At 57.9% G+C, this 6,533-nt stretch overlaps 1 protein-coding gene across 2 annotated transcripts in view; it reads left to right on the forward strand.

Moving 5' to 3' along the window:
• LOC127749695 (elongation of very long chain fatty acids protein AAEL008004-like) overlaps positions 1–6,533 on the forward strand; it is a 42,911-nt gene that overhangs the window by 33,632 nt on the left and 2,746 nt on the right. Inside the window, exon 1 of one of the 2 annotated variants that reach the window (XM_052268941.1) lies at positions 6,439–6,462. The exons of the other annotated variant lie outside the window; for it this stretch is intronic. The gene's annotated coding sequence lies outside the window, so the exon portion shown is untranslated. Of the gene's footprint in view, positions 1–6,438; positions 6,463–6,533 lie in introns of those variants that run through there. 2 annotated transcript variants of the gene reach the window in all.

The following is a 6,533-nucleotide window of genomic DNA, read 5'->3' on the forward strand; positions in this document are numbered from 1 at the left end:
CAACCTCATCCACCCCACCTCGCTCCACCCCGCCCCACCCCACCTAACCGCGTCGCACCGCTCCTTGGGCGCGTTCAACAAACGCAAACATTAACAGCATATAAAGGGGGGCGAGCCACTTATACCGAACCAAAAAAAAAAAGACAGACACGTAACTGCTCTAAACAAGTTAGTAGTGTGTATAACATGATGACGGCCATTAACCGGCCATATTCTCCTCTCGCCATGAGAAACAAAAAGTTATATGTCGCGCACTTTATTTTTTTCGTAGTCGCGACGATCATAATAATACGTAGAGTGGCGAGGAGGAGAGCTCCTCATCTGTTCTGCAGCAAAGGCGGCGGCGGCGGGCTGCGCTGTGAGGGGGAATTAGCGCGGAATGGGGGCGGCGGCGGCCAGCACGTTCTCCTCGCCACCGCGGAGGGGATGACGCTCGGTGGGGCAGGGAGGGGAGGGGCGGGGCGGGGCCAGGCTGCCGGCGGCGCGAAGTGTCCCCGTCCCACTGCACTGGACCGCGGTCGGTCGGTACGCTGCCTGCAGGAGGAAAAAGCCGCCGCCGAGGTAAACCGCCTCTCCCAAGTTGGGTTCGTTCTCGTTTTGTCTTCCTGGCTGCGGGCCCGGGAGCCCCTGCGGAGCCGGCGCGTAGGCCGCCCGCCGCACAGCGGAGCGCGCGCGCTGCCCGCCCGCCGCCTGCGGAGCCCTGGCCCCGGCAGAGCCCGCGGGGCGCGCGCGCGGAGCCATTGTGCAGAGTCACGACCGTCACGGTGCGGCGGACGCGAGGGGGGCCGGACCCACCCTTATCGTGTTCCTCGCGGAGGGTCCTCCTGTACCCCGCAGGCCAGGCCGCGGGTCGCCGCGGGCGCAGGGCTCGCGCAGGCGGTGCACCAACCCCTCCTCCCGCCCCACCCCGCGGTGTGCCGCGCCACGCCCTGGCCGCGGCCTTCCAAGGACGCCCGGTCCAGCGCGGCGCACCGGGGAGGGGCGGGGTATGGGGGCCCCGGCGCAGTGGTTGCGACAGGGGGGCTCCGGTACGGGCCGTCCAGCCGGGACTGGCCAGCCAGCCGGGGCAGTGAGCCTGCCTGCTGGAGACGGTGCGGCAGAGGCTGGAGAAGCGAGGAGGCTGGAGAGGCTGGAGGAATATGGAGGCTGGAGAGGCTAGAGAGGCTGGAGAGGCTGGAGGAATATGGAGGTTGGAGAGGCTGGAGAGGCTGGAGAGTTTGGAGGAGTATGGAAGCTACGCTAGATATGGTGGAGAAGCATGGAAGCTGGAGCTGGCGAAGTGTGGGAGCTTGAGACGCTGGTAGAGCATGGCAGCTGGAGGGGGGCTTTCACCGATCGGCGTTAGTCTACTGTACAAACGCCACCTTCAAATATCCTTTAAAGCAATAAGTTGTGTTTTTTTTCCCTCGTCGCATTGATACGAGCCGCTGTAAAGCACGGTGGTGAGGCAAGGCAGGCAATGAGGAGCGGGGAAACAGACGAGATTGCAGAGAAAAACTCCTCGGCTTGTCTCCAGGGACGATAATTACGCGCTATTGAATCAGGTAGGGGGATTTTCGGACGCGCCTCCAGTCGGCTCCATAGAGATCCAGCCCAATCCAGCTCTGTCCTGCCCCGAGCCCCGCAGCCCCGCCCCGCCTCGCTCCACCCCTTCCACACCACTTGCCACCTGCCACCTGCCGCTCGGTGCAACTGAGATCCATACAAACTCGACGCGACGGATACCCGACGCTCCTCCCTCTCTCACTTTCGTTGTTGCCAGAAGCAAGTTTGTCTCGGAGCGCAAACGTTAGCTCGGTAATAATGTTGCCTTTTTTCAGACGTTGTCGTAGTCGTTAGCGCACACCGTCAAACGCTACCCGAGCAAACACCAGCTCGGAGCAAAGTTCTGCCAGGAAGAGACCGTACTACACGTTGTTATCGCATCCGTGTTGGATGGATAAGGCAGGGGGTCGATCCAAATCCACGTCTCACTATGCCAAAAAGGAATCCACAAAATAACACTAGTTTTGAGTATGAACGTTTAACACCATAATCATATAGCACGGTGCGTTGTGGTGAAGTTTTGAGAAAGATTTCAAAATATTTGTCAGTGCTCGAAAAAAAAAAAAACAACATCCAAAAAGTCTTATGTTGGATTTGTAGAGACCCGTCAGGACACTGTAGTCTCAATTTCAATTTATAACCACATCAATTTTTTTTCTCCCTCGCGACCCGATGCTCATCCATAATCACGCGGCTTGAGTGTCGCGTCGCCGCGGGGAGGGGGAGGCCTGCATAGCACGTGTCGGTGCATGAAGCCCCCCCGAGGTAGCGAGAGTGGATGATCAGACATATTAATACACAAGCAGCGCTGTCACTGCTCCAGCGCTCTTCTGTACCAGAGTACTCACGGGCTAACGCGCATCGTTAATTTATGCTTTTACCTCATTAGAGTCAGAGTCTGATCAAAAACATAAACAAGACGCGGTTGCCGTCGGTTTCGTCTCGGGGAATTTTGTAAATTTAGAATAGCGTAAATGAACAGCATTTGGAACACCTGGAAAGTTTTCCCGTAAATCATGCCAATATTTTTTCTCGGTGTTTGTGCCGATCGTCAAAACAGCGCGCGCGTAAAAAAAAAAAAGAATGCCATCGCAGGGAAACCTGAAAGAATAAAACCAAAGCGCTGTCAGGTCAAGCCGCGCCCAGAGCAGGAAGAAAAGGCTGCAGGCGGGGCTGGGCGCGGCGGGCAATGCCCCAGAGATGTTGCTGCCCTTCGGTTTGACAGCAGCAGCAGCATCAGCAGGGCGGATGGGTGCCTGGGCCCAGAAAGAGAGAGAGATAGACCAAGAGGAAGAGTATCGGATCTCCATCAATCCTTCTGATTGTGAAGCCCATGAGTGACAGATATACTTGTTTTAATTTCTGGATGTTCGAGAGAGAGAGAGAGAGAGAGAGAGAGAGAGAGAGAGAGAGAGAGAGAGAGAGCACGTGCGTCCATGTTATCTTCCGCCCGTGCAGGTGGCGACCTCGCCCGGGCATGGGAGTCCTCCTCCGGAAGACCGCCACACCACATCCATACTGACCTCAGCCTCAACTTGTGTATTTTATTGATAGTGCCGTTTTCACAGAGCCAATGAATGGGCGGGTGGCGAGGCGCGCTCATGGCGGCGCTCACTACGAGCACTACTCGGGAAGGGGCTCTTTCATTCTCCTTGAGAATGCGCGCGCGGCGAAGCGATCCCCGCGGTCCCATTGTTCTCCGATGACCGCGCGCCAACTTACTACTGCCCCGCATCCCTGTCCCGCCGCGCTGCAAGTGAGCGGTTGAACCTTTCGTGAATGACATTTGTTTAGCGGTAGAGGGGCCCAGGCCTCGACGTCTCTAGGCCGTCGTCGTCGTAAGGCGATTAAGGCGACCGTGGAGGTGGACCGTTTCGTATCGCCGGGTGCATATTGCCGTGCATTGCATGGCGGACTCTGGGCTTAGTAAGTGACAGGACAACATCCAGCAATTGTCAATGCTCTCAGGAGTTGAGGTCGAGGTAGGGTACTGAGGTATGGTGGTTGGAGCTATGATGTAAAATCCCGAAGCTTTCCGCGCGGACTCGCGCCATCCCAAACCGGTGGTGCTCCCGGCGAGGGGAGCCCTCTGTCCGGGTGGCGACGGCGATCTGCTGGCAGAGCAGGAATGCGGACCGGAGCGGCTCCGGCGAGTCCCCTCCCCCTCCGGGATCCGGGGATTCCCCGTCCGTTCCAGCAAAGGGGGAACTGATGTGCCCGGTGATTTAATCTTCTCCTTCTCTTTTTATTCGCAAAGGCTACCCAAAAATAAACGCCATCCAGTTATTTGAACGGGATTTGTTTCCCCGCGAACAAATTCTAAATAAACGCTCACGAGGTGTAGTATGGTGGACTGATGGCTTATTAGAAAAGGGGTGTAGGAAAGGAGTTCTTTTCTTTCGGGGGCTGTGGCGATGCCCATTCAACTCACTGTTGGCATAGTTGCCCTTCCTTCAACAAAGTTTCCGTATTCAGTCAAATTCCACCCCCGTAGCGTCAAGGTCGCGACAGCACAACAATACAGCGAGTGGTGTTGTGAAGTGAGACTAAAATAAACGGAACCGCGCTCATGGAGCCACAATCATCATCACTCGGCACAGATATTACAGAAGCCGCGCTCGTTGAATATTCATACCCCGAGTTGTTTTTGTTTTATTTTTACCCACTCACATAAAAATCCTCTCTACGTCAGAGTGTCTTACTATTCGCGTGTGATTGTGTCTGAATGCACGGCTGTGTAGCGTGGCGGCGGCCGGCCACTCGCCGCGGGCCCCTCCCTCCCTCCGTCGCGCCGCCCACATTCGTTCTTCTACGGCGGCGCGGGAGTGGTTGGCGCTGACATTAACTTGCTTTTTACACGGGCGTAAAAGCGCCGTAGACGTCGCTCTCTATTGACATGTCCACGGCGGCGGCGGCGCGCCGGGGTGCAAGTCGGCGCGACGGCTGCTCAGCTTAGAGCCAGGCAGGCAAGAGGGGGCGACAATTTCACACTCTAGTTTCTGAGCGCAGCTCGCGGCCATTATATACACTTGCTCTCGCGGCGATTTGCTTAATTTTCCCTCGGGGCTTACGTACCACGCGGTGTGCGGCGGGCGGCGGGGAGTACAGAAATAAAATTCCAATTCCAATTCCAGAGCAAAAGAGGCAGGCATGACGCGGGAGTGTCCCGTGTGTGTCCCCTCCGCACGGCCGGCTATGGAGAACCTGTTCCAGCAGCACCGGGCCGAGTTGCACTGCGCGCGGGGCTCTGGAGTCCAGCAGCAAGAGGCTGGGCCTGGCTGGGCTGCAGGACCCGCGCGCGGTCTCTTACTACCCTTCTCTATTGACCAATCGCGTACAACAGTGCGTGTGTGTGCATGTGTGTGTATGTGTGTGTGTGTGTGTGTGAGCGCAGCCGGCATCAAAATCACGCTCGCGGTCGAGGAGCAATAAGTCTAATCACCACACTACTCTGTGGGTTTGCTTTGCGCCGAGCGAAACGTACCTTCCCGGGGCAGCCGACAGCCCCAGCTCACTCAGTGCAATGACGGCATAGTAATATGCCTTCTATATAGAACGTCGGCGGCCCCTGCTACCCCCATCATTAGCGATTATAGCTCAAATTTTCTTCCTCTCCTTTTTGTCCTTTTTCGATCGCCACGGGGAGGGATTTGACGGACAGCTGCTTTAGCCTACAACTCTTGCCTCGGCGGCCTCGCGGGCCTGGCTATGCTAATCGCATCACAGGAGCCAGCGGGCAATAAGTAAACGAAATGAGTGGAGGAGAAGGGCGGGGCGGGGCGGGGCGGGGCGGCGAGCCATCGGCCAGTGCAGCAGCACCGGGCGGGAGCAGGCCGTTCACCCGCCCGCCAGGCCAAGGGCGCGCGCCGGACCAGGCCAGGACCAGGACCAGCCCGGTCGGGCCGCGGCTGCGCAGTCGCACTATAATAGAGCCGCGCGGCTTATGATTTTGGCGGACACTTCCAAAATAATTAATGATCTAGGAAAGTCCCACCGGGCACTGGCTAACCTCCGCCCCCTCCCCCCCCCCTTCGTCTTCCATCTCGTTTTATCATCGTCGTCGGTTCTCCTTTTCGCTGGCAACGGTCACCCGGACGGATCATGTGTATTCGTGTAATCCTCCGCACGGAAACAAACCACACCACTCTCGTCGCCAAACCAGCCCAGCCCATCCTCGCGATCCCCCCTGCTGTATGGCATAGAATGTTCCAAGTAAAAACATTCCACCCGATTCCACCTGTATGGTTTCCTTCTTGTTTTATTTTTATGTAGTTGGTTATGTCGTTTATTTCGAGAAGTAAATCTCTTTGAAAGCAGTATATACTTATCTCATGGGGGCACAGCTCTCCCCGGAGCTCCCCTCTCCGGCAGGCTGATTCGTTCGTTACAAAAACAGACTGGAGCGACGCCAGCAGCAGCGCTCCGCAAGGGGTCCGAGAGAGAGAGAAAGGAAGAGCGGCGAGCGGTATTCTTTGGCGAGCGGCTCTGGGGGATCATCTTTGAGGGTGATCCTGGGGGATCCCGGCCATGAACAGAGGAGTGTGTTGGGGTGGGGAGGGGGGGGGCACTCATGGGTTCATGGAGGCCGTGCAAGGGCGTTGGCACGCACAACCTGTTTTCAGGAGTTTTGCTTCATGAGCTGGCCTCTGCGGGGATGGGGTGGAGGGTCCGGTCTCCCCCTCCCCCTACATTTCCCTCCCGTTTTCCCCCTTGATCCCCGTTCCCCCGCGACAAGCCTCTGGGCGGCCATCCTCCCGAACGGCCTGGCCTCGCCAGTACCAGGACGGCGTGCAGCGGGTGCGAGTCGAACGGTTCGCAGGTGATCGCGGTCAGTGGCCGCGACGAGCCGGAGGACTGCGAGACCGGCCCCCGCCCGTACGTACCCAGCCCAGTACCCTCCGCCCGCGTTACCCGCCGGTACGTACCCAGCCCAGTACCCTCCGCCCGCGTTACCCGCCGGTACGTACCCAGCCCAGTACCCTCCGCCC

This window comes from Frankliniella occidentalis, unplaced genomic scaffold (assembly GCF_000697945.3).
Source record: "Frankliniella occidentalis isolate FOCC.00 unplaced genomic scaffold, Focc_3.1 Scaffold79, whole genome shotgun sequence".
Lineage (NCBI taxonomy): Eukaryota > Metazoa > Arthropoda > Insecta > Thysanoptera > Thripidae > Frankliniella > Frankliniella occidentalis.